The following is a 25,972-nucleotide window of genomic DNA, read 5'->3' on the forward strand; positions in this document are numbered from 1 at the left end:
AAAGATTGCAGATCAATCCATTCTTACTGCCCTGTAGAAAGCATAAGTACAACTGGATCAAGGACCTCCACTTCAAACCAGATACACTCCAACAAATAGAAGACAAAGTGTGGAAACATGTCAAACACATGGGCACTGGAGAAAATTTTCTGAACAAAACACCAAAGGCTCATGTTCTAAGATGAAGAATCAACAAATGTGATCTTAAAAAAACTGAAAAACTTCTGTAAGGTACAGGACACTGTTGTTAGGATAAAATGGAAATCAATAGATTGGAAAAAGATCTTTACCAATCCTACAACTGATAGACAGCTTATATCCAAAATATACAAAGAACACATGAAGTGAGACTACAGGGAGACAAATAACCATTTGAAAAATGGGGTTCAAAGCAAAACAGAGAATTCACAGCTGAAGAATATCAATTGGCAGAGAAATACCTAAAGAAATATTCAACAACTATAGTATAAGGGAAATGCAAATCAAAACAACCCTGATATTCCACCTCACACCAGTGAGAATGTCTAAGATCAAAAACTCAGGTGAGAGCAAATGCTGGAGAGGATGTGGAGAAAGAGGAACACTCCTCCATTGTTGGTGGGATTGCAGACTGATATAACCATTCTGGAAATCAGTGTAGAGGTTCCTCAGAAAATTGGACATTGAGTTATCTGAAGACACAGCTACACCTATCTTGGGCATATACCCAAAAGATGCCCCAATATATAACAAAGACATGAGCACCACTATGTTCATAGTAGCCTTATTTATAATAGCCAGAAGCTGAAAGAACCCAGATGATCTTCCACAGAGGAATGAATACAGGAAATATGGCACATCTAACCAATGGAGTGTCATTAAGAGATACATTGAAATGCTAGCACTCTATACAACAGGGTTTTAGAGTCCCTTAGTGAGAGAATGGTCTTTTACAGCAAGGTCTTCATTATCAGACTTTGATTTAACCCATCTACCAATGAAGTGAAATTATCCCAGACATAAAATAGTGCCTCTCCAGAAACAGCTTTTATCCACAAATACGCATCTACTTCTATTTCATAATTGTCATGTTTATATGGGTTTAGGATACAAAATGTTCTGATTTATTAATGATATTTAAGTATTATTTGGGGTAATTTTGAAATTTTCAAAGGAACAAACCTATTTTATGATTGTATTCCATACTACTTGTAATTTGATCTTGAAGAATTTCATGAAAACTGAAGTATCGAAAATGTATATCTTCCCATTGAAAATTTGTAACATCAATCATGTGAAACTCCCGCTGAACCTCAGTGTATTGATTTCTCTGAAAGCATTTATAGACTCTCCTACTGCATTATTGCAACTCTACAGAAGCTTCACTCCCATAGTGGCAGTTCCAGATCAGATGTAAACAAACAATTTTCTTTGCCTTGGAAAAGATTTAAAATATTTTCATTAACTTTTTATATGAAACTAGTAAGGATTTTGAGAAAAGGGGGCAGACAGGCCCCAGAAAGTATGTTTTTAAAATTCTTTTCTTAAAATTAGACTTTTTCATGCAATATATTTGAATTATGATTACTCTACCCTCTATTCCCCCCTTCTATTCCTCTCCTATCATCTGTATCTACATCCTTCTGACTCACAAAACAAACCATCATCTAAGGGATAAAAATAAAATGAAAGTTAATGAATTGGAGTAGAACAAAACAAGCATATAGAAAAGAGCCAAAACAAGGGTCAAGAATCAGATACAGACACGGAGACCCAGACTTCCATTCACACACTCTGGAATTCCATGGAAACATAAAACCAGAAAAAATATATACACAAAACATACAGAGCAAAAATTAATAGATAAATAAACATAAAACAAAATGAAAAAGACATTCTGAAGAAAAAGTCCTGACCCATTATGAGACAAGGATCCTCCAAAGATGATGTTCAGTTCCCTTAGTGCTTTATACGCAGTGTACCCTTAAAATTAGTTTGTGTACCCAGTGATATTCCCTTGGAGAAAACTAAGTTTTCATTTTCACATGTATATCCAATGGAGATAACTTCCAAATTAGAGATAAGGTGATATGCAGGCCTTGGGTTCTTTCAAGGGCTTATTAATAGGTAAGGAGATCTGTGAGGTGCTGTCCACTGAGCATGATACAATTGTGGCCCTCCAGAACTCAAAATACTTACATCTATCTGAACAGACCCTATATAATATTGACACTGCCTATTCAAAAGAACTAAGTGAAGTGCTGGAGAAGAGAGAATGATGTAGCCATGGGTGTCTTACTTCATGAAAGAAGATTTTAAGAGACTAAAATTTACTATGAGTTGGTGTCTCAAAGTAACACCAGAAATTACACTGTTAACGTCTCACTAACACAACTGCCTAAACAACAGCTGAGGAAGAGAGGGAATGGGGAAGAATGGAAGTTTAGTTCTCTTTCTGTTTAAATTCCTTCTTCCTCTTCTTCTTCTTCTTCTTCTTCTTCTTCTTCTTCTTCTTCTTCTTCTTCTTCTTCTTCTTCTTCTTTTTCTTCTTCTCCTCCTTCTTCTTCATCTTCGTCTCCTTTTCCTCCGTCTCCTCCTCCTTGTCTTCCTCCTGTTCCTCCTTCTTCTTCCTCTTCTGCTTCTTCCTGCTCTTCTTCCTCCTCCTCAATCTCTTCTTCTTCCTGTTCTCCTTCCTCCTCCTCTTCTCCTTCTTCTCCTTCTTCTCCTTCTCCTCCTCCTCCTCCTACTCCTCCTCCTCCTCCTCCTCCTCCTCCTCCTCCTCCTCCTCCTCCTCCTCCTCCTCCTCCTCCTCCTCCTCCTCCTCCTCCTTCTTCTTCTTCTTCTTCTTCTTCTTCTTCTTCTTCTTCTTCTTCTTCTTCTTCTCCTTCTCCTTCTCCTTCTCCTTCTCCTTCTCCTCTCCCTCTGGTTTGATGTGTAGGTCCTTGATTCACTTTGACTTAGGCTTTGTACATGGTCATAAAAATGAGATAATTTGCATTCTTCTTCATGCTGATTTCCAGTTGAACCAGAATTATTTTTGGAAAATGCTATGTTTCTGCCTTTGAATGGTTTTTATCTACTTTTCCAAATATAAAATGATAGGTGTGTGGGTTCATTTCTGTGTCTTCACTTCTATTCCACTGGTCTATCCATCTGTGTCTTTACCAATACCATGCATTATTTATCACTATTGCTCTGTAATACTGCTTGAGTTCAAGGGTGATGATTCCCCCAGAAGTTCTTTTCTTGTGGAGGATAGTTTAAGCTCTTCTAGTTTTTTCTTATTCTAAATAAATTTGGAAATTTCTCTTTTTATCTCTATTAAAGAAGTGAGTAGGAATTTTGATGGAGATTGCATTGAATGTGTAAAATTAAATTGATTGGCAAAATGGTCATCTTTACTATATTAATCCTGTCTATCCATGAGCATGTAAGCTCTTTCTATCTTCTGAGATAGTATTCAATTTCTTTCTTCAGATACTTGATCTTTTGTCATACAGATCATTCACTTGCTTGAATAAACTTAAACCAAGATATTTTATATTATTTGGGACTATTGTGAAGTGTGTGATTTCAATATTTTCTTTCTCAGCCTGTTTATCCATTGAGGAGAGGAAGGCTACTGGTATGTTTGAGTTAATTTTATACCCTGACACTTTGATGAAGTTATTTATCAGGTTAAGAAGTTCTCTGGTGGTACTTTTGGGTCACTTAAGTATATACTATCATATCATCTGCAAATGGTGATATTTTGATATCTTCCCTTCCAATTTGTGTCAGTTTGACCCCCTTGTGGTCTGGTTTCTCTGACTATAACATGGAGTCCTGTTTTGAATGAGTAGGGAGAGAGTGGGCAGACTTGTCTAGTCCCTGATTTTAGTGGGATTGCTTCAAGTTTCTTTCCATTTAGTTTGATGTTAGCTACAGGTTTCCTGTATATTTCTTACACTATATTTTGATATGAGCCTTCAGTTCGTGATTTTGCCAGGACTTTTATTCACATGGGTTGTTGAATTTTGTCAAATGCTTTCTCACCATCTAATGAAATGACCTTGCGCTCCTTATCTTTGAGTTTGTTTACATGATGGATTACATTTATGAATTTTCCTATATTAAACCATCCTTCCATCCCTTGGTTCAAGTCTACTTGATCATGATGGATGATTTTTTTGATGTGTTGTAATATTCGGATTGCAAGAATTTTATTGAGAATTTTTTCATCAATATCCCTAAGGGAAATTGGTCTGAAGTCCTCTTTCTGTGCTGAGTCTTTGTGTGGGCTAGGTATAAGAGTAATTGTGGATTCATATAAGGAATGTGGTTGTGCTCCATCTGTTTCAATTTTGTGGAAGAGTTTGGACAGTATTAGTATGAGGTTATCTTCCATTCTCATTTCCCTGCTTTCCCTATACCTAATTCCTGCAAAGGCCACTCCCTTCCCAACCTCCCCTCTCATTCAGTTTCCTCTCTCCCGCCATCCTCCTCAATATCAATTCTGCTAACTGCATTTTAAAGTCAATATTTAGGAAAAAACACTGAGAAAGTATAGGAAGTATCCCATAAGCAATTGTGGTTGATGTTTTGTCAAGATATGAACATATTTAATTTAATAGTTGTCAAAATTACTACATATACTGTTAGAAGAGACACTGTCTTCATTACCTTCAACATGAAGGAAAACCATTTATATATTCTTTTAAGTTATACAAGGGCATCTGTTAAATGAGTAACACACATCACACAACTTTATTACTCTGAAAGCTCTCTTTATTGCATATATTTACACAATGAAAAGTACAAAGGCTTAAACTCATGTGAGTGTACTTTGTTTCAAAGTTAAAGTTTAGATATACAGGTTGATGACAACAGCCATCTCAGACTCAGAGGGGTTAAATACATAAGGGCATCATCTATTACCTTACCTTTCTTCTTTCCTTTATTCCTGATTAAGACTCATCTCATTTGCAGCCCCTGCTGTGAGAGATGGATCAGAAAATGCCTGAGAGTCCACAAACCAGAATCCATCTATAGGAAAGAAAAAAGACTACATCTACAAATAGTACACGCACTCAAAACTTGTTTGTAGATCTTAAGACTTGAAATAAAATGCAAAAAGAAACCCATTTTCTAGGATATTACAATATACAGGAAATGGTACCTGTAGGAAGCATTCTCAGGGGATTTTAAACTTCTGCACCTAAGAATAAAACTGCCTCCATGAAGGTGAAGATTTTTTTCTTTGGCAAGAAAGTCAGTCTGTCTCTTGACAGTTGTGCAGTCTGTTCATCACTAGAGCAACGGTGATGCTTTATGAATGTGAATAGATAAACACATACCAGTTTTCACTTCTTCAAATAATTTCAAGAAGAACCTGAAAGAGAATATATAATGTTCCACAGATGAAATATGGGAATTTAAATTAGCCAGCATAAATATGTTGTTAAAATTTCTGCCTTTATTAATTTTGACTATTTCTGCTATGAATAATAAGACGGTTATGTAATGTCTATCAATCCCCAAAGCCTGAAACATTGTGGAAAACTGTCTTATTTCTCCCCAACTTGGTTTTTGATCACCCTACTTTTCATTGCCCATCTAAATTCTCTGTTTCTCATGTAGATCTGAGGACTATGTGAGGATGTCACTCTCATGTAGAAGACCAAGGAACTTTCTGTACTTGCATGTATTTACTCATGGGAGCATGCAAATAAATCTTTCAGTTTCAAGAACAAAATCGTGGCTGTCCAAGACCCACATGAAACAATATCTTTCTTTCTGCCATCAATGAACTTTAGCACACTGGTAACAACACAGATAACAATATAATGGAATAGTCCTGTAATAATAATAATAGTGATGATGATGATGATAATGATGATGATGATGATGATGATGATGATGATGGAAAAATCCCCTCGAGGGATCACGTTATAAGGAAAATAAATGTTGAGATGTGTTTTTTTAAGTGATATTGTATCCAGGAAAGCAATTTTCAATAGGACAGACTCCTCTCACATGAAAATCACTCAAACTGTCATGGCTTCACAGAGAGAGTTGAGAACCAGAGTGGTCTTTTAGAACAAGAGAAAGATTCGCCAACATTCTATAAAGAAAAGCAATCCAGATATTCTGTGGGAGGATGGTTAGCTTATGCATGGCTAACACACACAACATATACACAAACACACAAACACACACACAGACACATATGTATGTACACACACACAGATACACAGAGACACACAGAAAGAGACATAGACAGTTAGACAAACAGACATTCACACAGAGAGACTGACAGTAACAGACAAACACACAGACACAGACACACATACACAGACACAAACACACAGACACACACACATATACAGAAGCACAGACACAGAGACGATAACCAATATACAGATACACACACAGACACAGACAGACACACACACACACACAAACACACTTATGTACACACACACACACACACACACACACACACACACACTCATCTCTTGTCTCCTACCTAGAGTGTCCAGGTGCATAAAACGTGTGAAAGGATGAAGTGGACCCAGGAAACAGTTAGTCAGCAGAATATTGGTCTGCGTGCAAGTGAATTTTGGTGTCTTCCAAGGATTTCAGTGTCACAGCTCTGTTAGAAGGTATTCAGGGACACGCTATGGTTGTGTGCATATAATTTACTCAGGGTCAAAAGGGCTAAACGAACCTTGGAGAGCAGGAAGGGGTTTTTGTGTGCACTTACATCAGTTGCAGGCTTAAGGTACCAGGAAGTCCTCTATTGCTATATCTTTATAATCTCTGACCCAGCATCGGTCTGTTGTTCAGTGATCTCCATTTTACCTACTCAGAAATCGACTCCACTGAATGTGCCCCATACCCAACCCTGAGGTCCTACTTGCTCGATTTCAAAGGATTGCAGGTTCATGTTCTGCATTCTCTGTCAGAATAAATCCTCAGGAACGTGGCCCTCTAGACATCATGAATTAACCAGTGCTTCCATGGAGTTTCTGCATTAACCCGTATGTCCTCTATTTCTGGCCGGTTCTCTCTACACCCCGCTATCCCTCCATCTTCCCCTCTGAACTTCTGCTCCTGTCCTCAGTCGCACTCACTCACTCACAGAATCTGTTCCAGTTTTTCCTTTCAGATAGGTCGATGCTTTTCTTCTCAAGGTGCCTTCTCCTTTCCTTTGTCCTCTCTGCATTTGTGGATTGTAGATGGAATATGATTTATCTCACAGCCGATACCATGCATAGGTAAACGCCTAACATGTTTTTGTCTCTAGGTCTCATTTCCCTCTTGGGCTGATTTTTTTTTCTAGTTTCATCTATTTTCTCTTTGGCTTCAGGATATCATGCCTCGACCACTATGATGTCATTCCCCCACCCCTATGATGTCATGCCCCACCCCCATGATGTCATGCCTTGGCCCCTTGTTAGAATGGTTGTATATATTCACCAGGTAACATTCTGAATTCTGCCCTGTCACCAGACTCCTCCAGGCACCCACCATTTACAGTTCTTCCTCCTATCCTCTCCCCTTCTACTCTTATTGAGTAGAGGACCCCTCTGGGTACACCCCGTCTCCTGGCACATAAAGTCTCTGCAGGACTAGACTCATCGTCTCCCACTAGGTCCTGAAAACGCAGCCCGGGTAGGAGAACAGGATCCACAGACAGGCGACGGGTTTACTGAACTCATGTGAGAACCATTGTGCTCCTCTACCTCTCTCAGTCCTTCCCTCAGCTCTTTAGTGAGACTCACTGAGCACTGTCTGATATCAAGCCCTGTGCCTGTGCATCTGTATCAGTCGGCTGCTCGTTGGAGCCTTGCAGAGGACAATAATGCTACACTGCCGTCTGCAAACATAAGAAAGGACCATTAATAATGTCAGTGTTTGCCGTCTGCCCATAGGATAAGTCTCACATCCGGCCACTTTTCCTTTGGCCATTTCCTCATTTCCTCTTCCATCTCTCTCCGTGTGTCTCTTATAGAGGGGGCAATTTCTGGGTCAAAATTTTGGGGATGTGTTTGGTTCCTTATCCTTCCACCTTGGGTCCTCTGTGGCTACAGAAATTGACCATTTCGGTGTCCGTATCCCCACTGTTACGAGTCTCAGCTAAAGTCACCCTCATGGACGCCAGGGTATCCTCACCCATCCCAGATTGCTGGCAAATCATAGAGATAGTACCAACCCTGGACAGTCACTGATTTCAGTTTATTCTCTTGGCGCTCTGTCCATCTTGCTCATCTCTCCCAAGAAATGATTCTCAAACCCTATTTACCTTCCCATCCCCTCAGTCACCCAATCCTTTCCTTCCAACTGCCTCTTCTCATTACTTTGTTCCTCCTTCTGAGTGAAATTCAAACATTTTTCTTGGCCCTTTCTTATTGTTTATCCTCTTTGGTTCCATAGAACTTAGTGTGTGAATTCTGTACTTAATGGCTAATACCCTCTTTTAATGAATATATACATGTTATTTTGGGTCTCAATTACTTCATTCAGGACAATACTTTCTCACTCCATCTTCTTGACCGCAGCTTCTCAATGTCCTTATTTTTCTTTCTTTTTTTTTCTTTTTTTCAGAGCTGGGGTCCTTATTTTTCATATGTGTATAGTATTTCATAGTGTAAATGAACTAAATTATCTGTAGCCACTGTTTGGTTGAGGGGCATCTGGCTTATTTCTATTTTCTGTTCATTATGAAGAAATCCACTAGGAACATGATGGAGCACATGTACTCTCTGCATGGCAGAGGTCTTTTCAGATATAAGACCAGGTGTAGTATAGCTGCGTCTTTAGGAAGAATATTCCCCATTTTCTCACAATCCACTGGACAGATATTGATAGCATTATACAGATTTGCTCTTCCCAAGCAAATGCAATTTGTATCCTGATATTTATTTGCTTCCTCAAAGGAGGTCTCCCCCCACAAACTAGCCCTCTATCATGGACACTGGTGATCACATATGAAACTTCTTCCCATTTTAACCGGTCAGTAAATGCTAGAGCCTATTACAGATAGCCGGAGGGGAAAGTTGGTACCGGAGGTATGACAGTGGGGTTAGGTAGAGAGGCAGAAGAGGGTAAGAGGGGAAGGGAGAGGACTGAAGAAAAAGAGGAGGAAGTAATGATGGAAACAATCCATGTGGCCTGAAGAATGCACATGTAGCAGGGGTTTTATGGTTGGAGTATAAGTTATGATAACGTTGGATCTACCCAATACACGTTTATAGATTATAATTATAATAACCAAATTGTGTTTTCTTTATGGGTCATTGGGTTTGGAAATTCCAACAAGCTTTCCTCAACAGTATTTCTGAATCAAATTTTCTGTTAATAGAGATCACCCCTTGTAGGGGCTCTAACCATTGCTCCATAGTCCAGTAGATACAGCTGTTTCTTCCTCAGTCATGTCTCTTGTATTTTCTGTGGATATCTGTTTCTTCAGTGATCCATGCCCAGTGTTCCTTTTTCTCAAGGTTTTCAATGATCTCACCCAGAGGAGTTTCAGGTTTCTCAACTTGTTCCACTTAGTTAACTGCAGCTTCACAATGTCCTTATTGCTCATACCTGCATATTATTCCACTTTAAAAATTTTCTGATAACAGTGAACCGTCGTGAGTAGGCTAAAATTTCCCAAGAAAACATTAAACATTCAGTCTCTAAATCTAGATCTCCTCATCCCATTATGCTTGCTTTGCCTGAATGGCCATGGCATGAGCAGTTTTTTCTTAGGGACATCAAAGCCATTTCCTTCTCCAGTAATGGCTGCCATCCCTCTGTCACAGGTTTTTACCCTGGTTATTTTTGGTGACTGATGTGATTTAGAAATTGTAACACCATCTGCATGGTAGAAAGCCAGAGATGTTTCAGGTTGACCCTGCTTCCACAGCCAATGATGTCACATGTGCACATTGAGCAACCATGTGACACCCAAACAGCAAGATGATGTCATCTTTGACTCCACATGTGACTGCAAGATTGCCTCTTCTCCTGCATGCACCTTGGCAACCATGTCATCCTGACTGCAAGATAGGAACTTTGAATCTACACCCAAAATTAAGATGGCCTCTTTAACTCTCTTAATCCTACCCGTCTGTGAGCATGGGAGGTCTTTCTGTCTTCTGCTACCTTCCTCAGTGTCTCTTTTCAGAGACTTGGAGTTCACACCAGATATGCTTCTGATGTGCTAGGTTAGAGTTAATTTATATTTCATAATATATATATATATATATATATATATATATATATATATATATATATATCCATTGTGATTGGCATGTCTTCCATAATTTCTTCTCAGCCTCTCTGTCATTTGCATGGCATATTATTTTCATTTAATTTTTCATTCATCCACTTGGCTGAAGGTGTTTTTCATATGTAGGTCATTTCTGGTAAAACTTTTGGATCACATATGTTCACTATTATATGATGTGTGAATGGTGATACACTGAGTTCTCCTTTTGCGATATCATCCCCTTGACCTCCTTTGGTTGTCTTATTGCTCTAGCTGGGAATTTAAGGACTTTACTGAAAGGATGCTGCGAGGTGTGCAGTCTGTTCTCATTCTCCAATTTAGTAGAATTGCCTTTTGCTTCCCTACCCCTTATTTAGATATTAACTGTTGGCTTGCTATATTGCATTTTATGTAATATTTTTTGTATTTATTTTAGTATTTTATTACATTAGGTATGTGCCTGACATCCCTGGTCTCCCTGAGACCTTAAATATGGAACGACGATGGATTTTGTCAAAAGCATTTTCAGCATTTAAGAGATAGTCTTGCATTTTTTCCTTCTTTCTTTAATTCTGCTCCTTCACACCATTGAGTAATAGTGAATATTAATAAATCATATTAAATATGTTAATAATTAATATATTATTTTTGATATATTAATGTAATATATCAGTTACATTATTATATCAATATATATTAATTTAATATAGTAAAAATATATTAATATTAATTATATTTACCTTATTAATATAATAATTTAATGTATAAATACATGTTAATATTAACATAGTATATTAATATTAGTTATATATTATGATGTTAGGATATAACAATTTAATGTTACTTTATTAAAATATATATGTATTTTATTAAAAAATATATATTATGATATGCAACTACCAAAAAGTTAAATCCAAGGGGAGCTCCCACGTTAATTTGAAGTGCAGAGGGCACAATTTTTTTTTCAGTTAAGTTTGTTAATATGGTGGATCACTTCAATGGGTTTTCATAGATTGATCCACTCCTGCATCCTCAGGAGAAAGCTTACATGATTGCACTGAATGGCAGTTTGAAATGCTTTTCATTTTGTGTTTGAGCATTTTACCTAGTATTTTTTCCACCATTGTCTGTAAAGAAAATTCGTCTGAAATTCTTTCTTTGTTGAGTCATTTTGTGATTTCGGTGTCAAGGCGACAGTGGTGTCGTGGAATCTGTTTGGTGATTTTCCTTCTGTTTCTGTGTTTTGGAGTAGGTTGAGAATTCTTTGAAAATCTGGTAGAAGTCTGCGCTCAATGAAACTGGCCCTGAGAATTTTTCAGCGGTTAAACTTTCAATTACTGTTTGTGTCTTTTTAGGGGTTGTACAGCTATTTACATAGTTTATCTTACCTTAGTTTACCTGTGGTCAGTGTTATCCATCTACACAAACATCCATTTAATTCAGAGATTCTAATTTTGTAGAAAGCAGGTTTTTGAAGTGAGACCTAAGGATTCTGTGACTTTCATCTTTGTCTATCGATGTGTCTCCCTGTTCATTTCTGATTTTGTTATTTGGATGCTGTCTTACCTCGTATTACATTATCTATTTAAGGGTATGTCTGTCTGGTTGATTTTCCCAAGGAACTAGCTCTTGTTTTTGTTAATATTAGTATTCTTTTTGTTTCTGGTGGATCACTCTCACCCTGAGTCTGATCATTTCTTTCTATCCCCTCCTTTAATATGTGTTTGCTTCTTTTTATTCTAGAGATTTCATGTGTGCTGGGAAGCTGCTAGTATGGGGTCTCTCCAGTTTCTTTATAAAATTGCTCTGTGCTGCATGTGCACGTTCCTCTTACACTGCTTTCCTTATGTACCTTAAGTTTGGAGACAATATGCCATCATTATCATTGAATTCTAGGAACTTTTTTTTTTCAAGTCTTCTATGAACTTGTGGTTCTTCAGTTGCAAGCTATTGAATATCCATGAGTTTATAGACTTTTTGTTATTGTTGAAGTCCAGTTTAAATCCATGGTGATCTGAGAAGATCCAATGGTTAGCACAGTCTTTCTGTGTCTGTTGTGACTTGTTTATTGAGGGTGAACATGATCAGTTCAGGATAAGGTTCCATGAGGTACAGAAAAGATAGTGTGTACTTTTGTGATCATGTGAAATATTCTGTAGATATGAGTGAGGTCAGATTAATTGAAACCCCTGGCAGTTATATATTCTATTTTTATTGTTTTATTTTTAGTTTCTGTCTCAATGACCTGCCCTTGGTGAGATGGGACATTGATGTCCCCCACTATTAATGTGTGAGGTTCGATGTGATATTTGAGCTTCAGCAATATTTCTCTCACCAATGTTGCTACTTTTGTCTTTGGGATATAGACATCCAGAATTGAGATGCCATTTTGGTGGGTTTTTCCTCTAATAAATATGAAGTGTCCTTCCCCTTCTCTTTTGATTACTTTTGTTTGGAAGTCTGATTGCTGGATGTTAGAGTGGCTACACCATCTTGTTTCTTGTTTTATTTCTTGGAAAATATGTTCCAACACCTTAGTCTAAGGTTATGTCTATCTCAATTGCTGGAGTGTGCTTCTTGAATGCAACAGAATGACAGATCCTGTTTTTACATCCATTATTTTAACCTCTGTCCTTTTGTTGTTGAATAGAGGCCACTAATGCTTAACGGTATTAATGACCAGTGATATTAACTTCATGCTATTTTGATGTTGTGGGTGCAGGGTTTTCTTGCTTGCATGTATATTGGTTTTTTGGGTTTTTTTTTGTTTTTTTTTTGGGTGGGATGTTTGAGTGTGTATGTTAGTATAAAATCTGTTCTGTAGGGTGAATGATTTTTTTTGTTTGCATGTTGTTTTTGTTTTTTTCGGGGGGGGGGGTTGTTAGAGCATGCAGGCAAGTACTTCCGTAGGTTATGCTGTGTAATTTTTAATTTCTAGTCGGAGGTTGGGATGGTTCAAATTCTGAAAATCCATCAGTATAATCCACTATAAGTGAAACTGAAGGAAAAATTACATGATAATCTCATTAGATGCAGAAAAAGCAATTCCAGCCCCACTTCATGATAAAAGGGTGTGAGTGATAAGGGAGACAAGTCCTATGGAGAAACATAGTAAAAGCAAGGGAGAGGAAACCTGTAATGACCGTCAAGCTAAATATAAAGAAACTTAAAACAATTCATTAAAGTGAAGGACAAGGTAAGGCTGCCCACTCTCCCTATTCAGTATAGTATTTGAAATTCTATCCAGGGTAAAAGCATGGTTCAAATTTGGTTCTGACATGGAGTATTGCCAAGTGCTGTGAAGGAGGAATGGCACAACATTTTAAAAATCCTGGGGTATGGCCCACTCTTTAGAACAGCCTCATTGCTCTTTGGTGAGTCATAGCCCCAAGGACCAACTGTACTGAGAACTTCATGCAGCGTTTCGCTCGGTTGTTCCCCTCATATCTCTCTAATTCTAAGAAGTACATAAAAATCCTCCTGGAGCTTACCACCACTCAGGGAGCAACATCATTGGCATTTGCAATAATAGTGGTCGAGGTCTTTGAGGAATTTCCTCTGTGGAAGACCAATGCTTCCACCATCACCAAAGGAAATGTAGAATAATTAGTGACGACCAGCACCCTTAAAAAGCATTTGGAAAAATAAAATTGTTTGTTAAGCTGGCTAACATGTTTTAACTACTGCCTCTGATATAAAAAAAAAATTAGGGAACAATTTGAAGTTCGAAAAGACAGGGAATTTTTAAGGCCAGGGATCAAGCACAATGGTGGCACAGGCTAATGGTGTGACTGTCACACATGCTGGACTGTTGAGGACTGATTTCTGTCCCAGTTGTACCCTCAGCTCTCTGATAGGATTTAATAAGGATTGACAATCACAGGTGTGCATTCTGATCATTTAAAGTAGATATGACATTTTTATACACATATTTAGATTTGTGCTTTTTAAAAGATTCTTATTAGAGTACTTTTAAAGATAAATGATACAATATCAACCATTTCTCTGTAAATTCAAAATGCTGCCTACAGTGAAGGGAAACCGAATGAGAAAACTACTTTGCTTACTCTTTGTTACTCTATAACAAATTGCTTACTTATGAGCCTTGTTGGCCTTGGGAGTAATTTGTTTATTTTACGTGTACTATGTAATATTTCTTCTCATACACTATCACTCTTTCAGCATCAAGCATGAGAAGAAACTAGAACATTATCACATTTGCAGTTTTACTTGGCTTGAAAGATTTCACTAGGATATCAAAGCTATTTGCTGTGGTTTGCCCTGAAGTTATCTGTATTTTGATGCTAATTCCACTGCCCCAAGGACAGCTGCCTACTCATGTACTCAGAACTCAGGTGACTTCACCAAAACCACCTCCCCATTGAATTTGTAAAGTACAGGTGTGGGGCAGGTACATGATAGAAGGATGCTTTGGGAGTAATTTGTTTTCTTTACTTGTACTATGTGAAGAACTTTTCTTTACCATGTAAAGAAGGAGGTCATTGGAGGAGAAGGAAGAATGGGTGAGAGAGATGTTTGAAGAAAGAGGAGGAGACTGGAGGAAAAAGGGGAGATAGGAAGAGGAGAGGGTGAGAAGTCATGGCAGGTGAGGTAACAATTATGGTCTGTGTATTTACAGGTTATTATTAATGTTCCTAAGGGATGGATGGTAAAGGGCTTTGTATATTTAAGTGCGCAATTATATCTTAGCAATTGGGTCAAAATTTTTGTGATGTGTGTCTTCTATGTGAGGGATTGAGTATAGGAAAGTGTGTGGCGGCAAGGGACACTGGGCTGACAGGGAGTAGGGATGTGTTTTCACCAAGATATCTACCTATTATATTAGGACACTACGGTGCTAGTGATAGCATGGTAAAAGACAAGTTTTCTTTTTTTTTTACAACAACAGATGGCAAAACAAGGTGATGGGCAAGAATCCACTAGTAATCAAAAAGTTGAGAGAATCTTTTTATTTTCTAAGTAAGAGGACACCTGTGCCATATTAATTCTTGATAACTTAAGAGCAGAATATAAAACAAAAATGGGGAAGAAGCAAGGGCTGACAGGCTGTTGGTCCCCTGCTGTGTGATAAGTAATGGCAGTTCAGAGAGTTAAGAGATTAAAGCTGCTTTTTAATGAGAGTTGTTTAGTAAGTCTTTCAGGATACACATTTTATTTTTAACATAGGCTCCACAGGGGAATTTTGTGTGGAAATCCTAGTTACACAAGATACTTCTTCTATTAAGGTATTATTAACAAGTGATTAAGTTTTATTTAAGAAAGAAGAGAGTAGAGAGATTACCTGAATCAGGTGGGGATTTTCATCTACTGCTCAGAACTTAGGGAAAAATTAGGCACTACCAAGTAGAGAGTTTTGATGAAATGTCTGTAACAACAGGGAAAGTGAATGCAGACATATATTGTAGAAGTTATTAACGATAAAGAAAAATCTGTGGCTTCAGGTAGAGAGCTTAACAGACTGAGATATTTTGGGCAAAAGTCCTGGTTTGAAGTTTTCTTATTGATATTAGAATTGATAGAAGGTATTCGATTAGTTTTATGAATTATCCCACTATATGGCTCGTTGATGACGCTTAGCGATGATTTGTGGTTACTTTTGATATTTACGACAATAGCAAGTTCAAATTCTCTTAACATGGGCTCCATGGGAACTTTGGGTTTATTTCCTGATATCACTAAGTACTGAGTTATATCAGGCTCATTTTATACATAAATTCCTTTTTTAAAAATTGTTTAATCTTCAGGATGGGTGTGACTTTGAGTTTTATGCTTATATTATTACTCTGGGAGAGAGCGCAAGATACAAGCTTCTCTGGTTTCAGATTAAGAAACAGAGTATTTTGGAAGAAAGATTTTGTCCTTGTCTTTTTAAAAATTGTGATTAGGATTCTGGAAACCTCACAGAGTCATACTGATCAGGTTTGATATCAGTAGACGGCTATCAAATATATGTTCGGGAGAATCAAACAAAAGATATATCGATTCTTAACCTTTTTCCTGAGAGTTGTATTTTGTAGAGTGTACCTACTTGGAATCCTGGTTTCAGTAAATTCCAGCTGGGTCCAGTCAGGACATATCGGCTATCGCATTTGTTTCATTTTTCCTACCCCCTACACCTAAGGATATCTCAACGCCCATGTACAACTTGAAGAAGTTATGGTGGATCCGTTGTCTCAATTACCTGGAATTTGTGGGGTGGGGCTGGAAGTGGTTATTCTAAAGATGTTTTTATAAAGAATTGAAAATTGGTTGAAATTTAGCAGGGAGGAATAAGCTAGATTTAGTTATACAGTCATAATCGTATTTGGTAACTAAGCTTAATCTTATCTTTGTTTGGGTATAGAAATAATTGGAAAAAAATTTAAAATTACAAGAGCCAGTTCTATTATTTTTGTCATTACACACTTCTGAGTTGATTAAACCTGTGAGTTAAGATTGAAATATTAAAGTCATGCATCTGACTTTGTAAGAGTACTATCAAGAAAAAATTAAGATATAAAGACAACAGTCCAGATTGTCTTAGATAGATAGATGCTTTTCAAAAATGTAAGAAATCCACAAAATTTGAGATTTAAAGTTATTACGTATCTTTTGTTGAGTCATATCTTCTCCTAACTGTTCCCCTTTGGCAAATTTAATGAAGAATTTGAACATCTCTACCTCCAAATGAGGCAATACTTTGTGGCTAGGCAGTCACTGGAAAAAAATGCCTGTTTCATATGCAGATTAATACTATCCAGAAAAGGACAAATTATGCAGAGGATTTGAGGGATAAACCCTGCCAATACAGGGTAATCAGCCCTTCCAAGTCTGCCTTTCAATAGGCTGTCAGTTGATCTTGTGTCAGAAGGCTGAAGACTTAAGCTCACATGTTGCTAACAGGGGATTGTGCTATTGGAGATTTGTCTCTACAACCTCTCAGTTCTAGAAGCCCTCTAAGACATCCTATGTGTATAGATATTTTGTCACTCTCAGATTTCTGACGGGGTAGGAGACTGATTATAGCCTCATTGCTTATCAGGCTGTATAACTCTGAATATACATATTTTACTGGATAGTTATCAGATAGTATACAAGCTAGCCAAGACATAATATAGATTTTAAGCCTTTCTGAAGCTGGAATGAAGAACTAAATGCTCTTTCTAACTGATATAGTGACAGACTGGGTTTTGAGTATATCAAATGCTTTATAAATTGTAGAATAGTAATAATCTTACTCAATTGATATATATAAATGAAAAGTCTGTTTAACTGGACAAAAAGCGGGAAACGTTGTTTACACTAAAGTTATCTGTATTTTGATGCTAATCCACTGCTCCAAGGACAGCTGCCTTGTCCTGTACTCAGAACACAGGTGAATTCTACAGAACAGCTTTCACATTAAATTTGTGAAGTACAGGTGAGGGGCAGGTACAGGATAGAAGCAGGCCTATCATTGGAAGAGAAGGAAGTATGGGCAGGAATGAAGTTTGAAGGAAGTAGAAGAGACTAGAGGAAAAAGGAGAGACAGGAAGAGGAGAGGGTGAGAAGCCATGGCAGGTGAATTTAAGATACTACTCTGTGTATTTACTGGTTGTTATTATTGTCCCTAAGGTATGAATCGTACCAGGCTTTGTATGCTTATGTGGGCTAATATATCTTATCAATTGGGTCAAAGATTATTGTGTTGTGTGTTCTTTCATGTGAGGTTTTGAGTGTAAAAACATGTGTGGCAATAAGAGACACTGGGCAGCTGAGGAGTGGTGATGTATTCAACCAAGATATCTAGCAGAGACTTGGGAAACTACAGTGCCAGAGATAGCGGGATATAAGACAACTTTTTTATTTTTATATTTTTGCAACAACACATTCACTTCTGTATTTGACATGCTCTTTTTGTGTCACTTAGGGAAGATCTATATCTGGTTCCTGACAGAATGTGCTTCTTAGGTTCATCAATCTTATCTAGTTATCGGTGGTTCCTACAACTATGAGATTACGTGCAATTTTAACATGGATTCTGAGCAGGTATGTCAAGAAGGTAGAATCCACAAACGGCAATGCCAAATAGACTCGCTCCTATTCTTATGACCCTAATGAAGTTGAGGTTTCATTGGACCTCTAGTTCTTCCCTCCCTGCCAATCCTCCTGTATCTTATCTTTGGCGTGAAGAAAGAATCATTTTAAAACATCCAAAACCCTGAAATCTCACCCTTGGAACATGACAAGATTGATATTACAGAGATCATATCTAATGGGACTACATAGTCCACGCTGTCCTTTGATTTACTCAGGCAGTTATTTCTTTGCACAAAATAAAAATTTGGGAGTTTATCATTTTAAGTAGGTACACAATATTTACACTGTTAAATTCACTTCATAGCTTAGCCACGTTTGTTGCCAAAATCATTGCCAAAAAACTGGAATTTGAAAACAGAATACTTGAGTACACATTCAGGAATATCTATAAAGACCCCTTTCAAGGAATGAACAATTAGAAAATGAAATACAATATTCACTCAATTAAACATCTGTAAAGAAAAAAATGGCCTGTGGGAAACAGGGAAAAAATAGGAAATTGATCTGTTTGTCAGAGGAATGGAACTGGGAATAGAATTATTATCCAAAAGAATCTCCTACATCCCATGTTCCTAGATCTTTTCTACTCAATACAAGCCCCTAACTGAGTTTCTCCATGTAGAGCCTGTAACCACTGATGAAGCAAAGAGAAGTTTCCAGCTGTAGAGAGATGTAGTACATAAATGTTACCAATGTGTCACAGTAGACATTCCTGGAAAAGGCAAACTCGAATCTGGTCAATGTAAGGAAAGCTATTTAGGAGGTAGGCCATGGCAGTTCTCACTGACATCATCATTTGACCCTCCCTGAAAAATTTCTTGTACCCTGGAGAGCCCTAATTTTGTGATGTCACAAAAAACTGCATCACATATATTCCTGCAGTACCTCTAGGGATTACTAAGTGGCCTCTATTTCAGTGCAAACAGCCATTTGGGAAAGAGAACAAAGAGGATGTATATAACAAAAATGAGTAGAAGAAAGTTGGCTTTCTGTTTTAGTTTGAAAAAAATGAAAAAAAATATGTGGTACATGGGAAAGTGCTTTGAGTGCCGTGTAGGGTTTGTGAGGGTTCACTGAACACATGAGCCTTCCACATATGGGATTCAGGAAGTGGGAGCCTCTTAGTAGCAACTGGATTTCCTTGCTTGTTATGGTTCCTGAAAGTCAGAGGTTTTTTTTTTTTTTTTATCATTAATTTCATTATTCCAAAAGTCAGGTGTTGGGATGGGTACAGCTTTTTTTTTTTTTTTTTTTGAGAGCACATGGCTTCTATTTTTTCTTCCAGAAGGAAAACGTCCTGAGGAGGAAGGGAAAGAAAAGTATTGTATCCTCAGCTCAGAGTAAACTCCTTCGTGTACATGATTTCTACACTGTAGTTTGTGTCTGACACTGATATCTGGGAGGGAGAAATGCTTCTAGTTCAGACTTAATCATATCAGTCTTTCCACTAGTGTTATGCTGACTACCATTCCCTAACAGTGTCCCTCTAGATTTCTGAATCAATATGTCTGATTACCTTGCAGTTTTATTTACTTTTATCTCTTTCATAATTTTTTTTTAATTTAAGCTAATTTTAATATTTTTTGGATATTTCTATATCTACATTTAAATGTTATTTCCTTTCCCAGTTTCCTCTCCATAAGAGACCTAAATGTTTCCATTCCTTGACATTTAAACCACCATTACTCTCCCTTGACATATCCTTGAACTGGGAGTCAAACCTAGGGAGGACCAAGGTCCTCTCCTTCCTTTGGTGTCCACCAATGCCATCCTCTGCTACATATGCAGTTGGAGCAATAGGTCTGTCCATGTACAGTCTTTGATTATCTGTATAGTACCAGAAAGTTCTTGTTCATTGTTCTGATGGGGTTGATAGCCTCTTCAGCTCTTGTAATCCTTTCTGAAAATTTATCAACTAGAGGTCCGTTTACAATTCTCTGGTTTGCCACTAGCATTCACTTCAGTAACTGACATGCTCTAGTTGTGTCTCTCAGGGAAGATCTATAACCTGTTACTGGCAGCATGCACTTCTTAGCTTTATTAATCTGAATCGTATCTAGTTTTGGTGTCTGATCTATTTATCTATCTATCCATCTATCTATCTATCTATCTATCTATCTATCTATCTATCTATCTATGCATATATTTATCTATCTATCTCTGACTCTGTCTCTAGCTCTATCTCTTCTCTATCTCTATATATCTATATCTATTTATCTATATCTATTTTTACATATATGTACATATATTTGATGGCTTATACATCTATGAAATTAGTTGAAATTTTAACATGGATTCTGAGGTCCTAGGTCAAGAATGGAGAATCCACAAATGCCAATACCAAATATACTCCCTCCTGTTCTTATGCGCCTATCGAAGTTGAGCTTTTACTGGGCCTCAAGGCATTCCTCTCCCTTCCCATCATCCTGTATCTTTTGTATGGCCTGAATAAAGAATCATGGTAAAGTATCTAAAAGCCTGAAGTCTCACCCTTGGAACAGAGGAAGGTAGATATTCCAGAAATGATACCTAATGGGACTACAGAACCGCATGCTATAGTCCATGCTGTCCTTTGATTTACTGATGTCAGGTAATTTTTGCATAAAATAAAAATTTGGGAGTTTATCACTTGAAGTAGGAACACAATATTTACACTATTACATTCACTCTTTAGCTTGAGCAGCTTAGTTGCGAAAATCATTGCAAAAAACTAGAATTGCAAAACAGAATTTTTGAGTACATATTCAGGAATATCTATAATGTGCCCTATCAAGGAATGAACAATTAGTAAATGAAATACAAAATCCACTCAATTAAATATCTGTAGGGAAACAATGGCCTTTGGGAAACAGATAGAACTTAGGAAATTGAACTGTTTGTCACAGGAATGGAACTGGGAATAAAATTATAATCCAGAAGATTGTCCTACATCCCATGTTCCTAGATCTTTTCTACACATGCGAAACCCGTAATAACTTTCTCCATTCAGAGCATGAAACCACTAATAAAGCAAAGAGAACTGTCTAGCTTTAGAGTGATGTTCTACATAAATGTGTCCACTGTGTCAAAGGAGACACACCTGGAAAGGTCACCTTAGAATCTGGTCAATATAAAGAAAGCTCTTTAGCAGGTAGGCCATGGCAGTTCTCAGTGACATCATCATTAGGCTGGCCCTGAAAAATCTCTTGTATACTGGAGATCCCTAGCTTCTCCTGTGATGTCACAGTGTTTTCCAGACTGCAACTGCCTCTCAGACATTCATTCAGTACCTCTAGGGTTTATTAATTGGCCTTTATTTCAGTGTAAACAGCTATTTGTGAGGAAGATCAAAGAAGATGTAGATATCAGAGATGGGGAGAAGGAAGTTGGCCTAGGAAGTTTTAGTTTAAAAAACGAAGAAATATGTGGTACATGGGAAAGCACAAGGAGTGCTGTGTAGGGGTTGTGAGGGTTCACTGAACACATAGCCTTGATCTGAGCCTTCCCCATATGGGATTCAGGAGGTGGGAGCCTCTCGGTAGCATCTGGATTTCATTGCTTGTTATGGTTCCTGGAAGTCAGAGGTTGTTTATCATTAATTTCTTTATTCCAAAAGTCAGGTATTCGGAAGTTTACAGTTGTTTTTCTGAGAGCTAATGACTTTCATTCTTTTTCCCCAGGAAAAATAGTCCTGAGGAAGGAGGGACAACAAGTATTGTATCGTCATGTCATCTCAAGGTAAACTCCTCCTTGATTTGGATTCCTATAGTGCACTTTGTTTCTGACACAGATATCTGGGACAGAGATGTGCATCTAGTTCAGACATCATCATCTCAGTCTTTCCACTAGTATTTCTCTGATTACCATTCCCTGACAGTTACCCTTTAGATTTCTGTATCAATATGTGTGATTCATTGACAGTTTTCTTTTCTTTTAACTCTATCATTTCTTTAGGAATTTTTATTGCGTTTCTAATTGGATACTTCTATATTTACATTTCAAATGTAATTTTCTTTCTCAGTTTCCTGTCCATAAGAGCCCTAACCTGCCCCCCTCCCCTTTTTCAATAACCCCCCTTACTGCCTCTTGACAGTACATTGAACTGGGAATCAAATCTAGGGAGGACCAAGGGCCTCTTTTTTCATTGGTGTCACGAAGGCCATCTTCTGCTACATTTGCAGTTGGAGACATTGGTCTGCCCATGAGCAGTCTTTGAATATTGATTTAGTACCAGAAAGGTTTCATGTACTGGCATTGTCCTTGTGGGGATTAAAGCCCCATTCAGATCTTGTAATCCTTTCTCAACATTTACCAACAAGAAGTCCATTTTCAGTTCATGGGTTTGCCACTATCATTTACCTCTGTATTTCACATACTCTAGCAGTGTCTCTCAGGAAATGTCTATATATGATTCCTGGCCGATTGCAGTTCTTAGGTTCATCAATTTTATATCATTTTGGTGCCAGATGTGTGTGTGTATATATATATATATATATATATATATATATATATATATATATATATATATACACACTTTTGGTGGCTCCTACAGCTAGGTGGTTCGTTGGAATATTAACATAGAATCTGCCAAACTAGGTCAAGAATGTAGAATTCAGAAATGACAATGTCAAATAGACTCCCTCCTGTATTATGAACATATTGAGTTTGAGGTTTGACTGATAAACATGTCATTCTTCTCCCTGCCTATCCTCCTGTATCTAAGGTTGCTACTTAAGGACGAATAATGATAAAACATCCAAAACCCTTAATTCTGGCCATGGGAACACAGGAAGATAGGTAGTGCAGGTTTGATATCAAATGGGACTAGAGAACCGAATTCTGTAGTCCATGTTGCCCTTTGCTTTTCTGATGCTTGGTAATTTTTACATAAAAGAAGCTTTTAGGAGTTTATTAATTGAAGTGAGTACACAGTACTCACACTGTTATGCTCACTCTATAGCTGGGCACACTTTGTTGCCAAAATCACTTTGTTGCAGATAATGGAATAGGAAAAAAGAATTTTTCAGTACACATTCAGGAATATTTATGAAGTCCCCTGTCAAGGAAAGTACAATAAGAAAGTGATATACAATATTCATTTAATTAAAGGTCTGTAGGGAAAATACTGGCCTTTGTGATACATAGATAACAAAGAAAATTGAACTCTATATCTCAGGAATGAACCTGAGAATAAAAATATTATCTAGAAGAATCTTCTACACTAGATGTTCCAAAATCTTTTCTACCCATGCCAAGCCACTGACTACCTTTCTCCATCCCAAGTTTGTAACTGCTAATAAAGCAAAGAGAAGTCTCTAGCTTTAGAGAGATGGAGTACATAAAGGTTTCTACTGTGTCACATGAGACATACGTGGAATGGGCACCCTTGAATCTGGTCAATGTAAGGAAAGATGTTTAACAGGTAAGCCATGGCACATCACAATGACATAATCAGTAGGCCCTCCCTGAAACATCTATTGAAACCTGGAGAGGACTAGCTTCTTCTGTGATGTCACAAGTGTTGTCGTGACTGCAACTCCCTTCAGATATCCCTTCAGTACCTCTAGTGTTTACTAATTTAACTCTAATCGAGAGTAAACAGTCATTGTTGAGTGAGAAGGAAGAGGATGATGAGATCAGAGATGGGAAGAAGGAAGGTGGTCTTCTGTCTTGTTATAAAAAAAGGTTGAAATACATGGTACTTCGGAAAGCTCAGTGAGTCCTTGTAGGAGTTGAGTAGGATCACTGAAGAGATAGACTTGTTCTGAGCCTTCTGCATATGGGAATCTAGAGCTGCGAGCCTCTCAGAAACATCTGGACTTCGCAGTTCTTATGGCTCCTGGAAGTCAGAGTTTTTATATCATTCATTTCTTTATTCCAAATGCCAAGAATTTTGAAGGTAACAGATGTTTTACTGAGAGCTCATTGCATTTATTCTTTTTGTCAATTATAAAAAGGTCCTAAGTAAGAAATAAAAGGCAAGTATTGTGTCCTCTGCTCAAAGTAAACTTCTCCATGCTTTGGATACCAATAGTGCAGTTTCTCTCTTACACTAATACCTTGGAGAGAGAAGTGCTTCTAGTTGAGACTTCATGATCTCAGACTTTCCACTAGTATTTCCACTGACTAACACTTTAGATTTCTGAGTCAATTGGTGAGATATACTTGCCGGATTCCTTTCTTTCATTTCTTCCATTTTTTCTTTATTTTTTTAGAAAAACTCTCAAAACTCATCCTGGCTGACAATGTAGATTAGACGCATCAGATGAAATGAATTGAAAAACTCTCCTGGGAATGAAAGTGGTAAGGAAATCACATTGATGTATCCTAAATGCAGTGCTAAGAGCAATATTCAGACTAGTCTGTGGAGATGCTGCTGTCATCAGAGACCACAGACAATTAGTGGAGAATGATTCAGCATTAAACTGGGAATGGAAGATGATGGTTGATATTGTTCTAGTAGATCTCACTACATTAAAAAGTGTTTCTTCCAGATAACGGAATGATTATTGTAAAGCAAATCCCGGAATGAACTTATGAGACCCACCATCAGCCTGTCAAATAATGTGCGAAAGAAGAAATCTGTGTCTCTCCAGGGACAAATTGTTGCTTTCAAACCAACAGTAAAGTGTCCATTCTATTAATGATACATTGATATATACACATTATAGAAGGATGGATACAGAGTTTCTTCAGGTCCATGAATGAGGTATTCAGCAGTTGACCTGGATCAGAAATGAAGGTAATTTTTGCCAACTCTTCAGACTTGAGCTCCTTCACTAGGATCCCCATGATTGAAGAAAAGAACAAACTTCAGACAACTTGTCTCAGATTTTTATGTAGTTAAGATTTCCTGGTCTTGGTCCTAGGAAGGAAGGATATCTTGCTTTCCAATTCTTGTTTATCCTATAATCCTCTCTGCTGCATTCATGCAAATAGATTACTGTGCATTTCTTTAATAGGTTACAATTGCTATTTTAATTATGTTGCCAAGAACTATAGAAAAAAAGAAGGAATGTATCAAAGCATCATATGAAAATCCGACTAAGGTAATGTGGCCATTGGAAATTTGTAACTGACCTGAAACTCTTACTAGAGACAAAATGCCATAAAAGGTCTTCTCTAGATATCTGGTGCAGTAGTTGGTGTTCCCCAACAGACAGTAAAGGATGAAACTCTCTGTACAGAGAAATCGGACTAGTCACAATGATCACAGACTATGGAACACATAATTTAACAATGACTGACTATTTTTAAAGTCCTAGAATCCATTAGTTTATTAGTCCAAAAGGCAAGATGTCTTATCTGGTCATTGACATATGGATAAATATTCAGTATGCAGGTTCTAATGTCTATGAGGATTTGGTATCACTGTGAGTGCAAAAATGAAAAAGTAAAGGCTTCTTTCTTCCATGTTTTCTACGGGGATTTAAATAGAATGCATGGTTTAGAATACATTGGGTTTGCCATTCTCAAACAGACCAATATCTTCAACTAAACATTCTTTTCTTGGAAGCTGCACCCTGTCAGCATGGCTCACGTGTATGTGAACTGCAAGATCTAGTCTGGGAAGGCGGTCCTGTTCATCGATCCAACCTGCCCCTAATACTGAAATACCCAAGACTTCCTCAATCAACTCCTTTGCAAACATGGTCTTCTGGGATTTGAAGACATTACATCTACTAACAACAC

The 25,972-nt window shown here is 37.5% G+C and overlaps 1 long non-coding RNA gene across 2 annotated transcripts in view; it reads left to right on the forward strand.

Annotated features, from left to right (window-relative positions):
• Positions 1–24,775, forward strand: part of LOC134484506 (uncharacterized) — a 35,266-nt gene extending 10,491 nt beyond the window's left edge. The window contains exons 2-3 of one of the 2 annotated variants that reach the window (XR_010061963.1): positions 21,961–22,018; positions 24,496–24,775. This is a non-coding gene — a long non-coding RNA (uncharacterized LOC134484506). Of the gene's footprint in view, positions 1–21,960; positions 22,019–24,001; positions 24,180–24,495 lie in introns of those variants that run through there. The other variant, XR_010061964.1, reaches the window with a different exon arrangement.
• The last annotated feature ends 1,197 nt before the right edge of the window (positions 24,776–25,972 follow it).

The sequence above is a fragment of the Rattus norvegicus genome, chromosome Y, assembly GCF_036323735.1.
Source record: "Rattus norvegicus strain BN/NHsdMcwi chromosome Y, GRCr8, whole genome shotgun sequence".
In the NCBI taxonomy this organism is placed as follows: domain Eukaryota; kingdom Metazoa; phylum Chordata; class Mammalia; order Rodentia; family Muridae; genus Rattus; species Rattus norvegicus.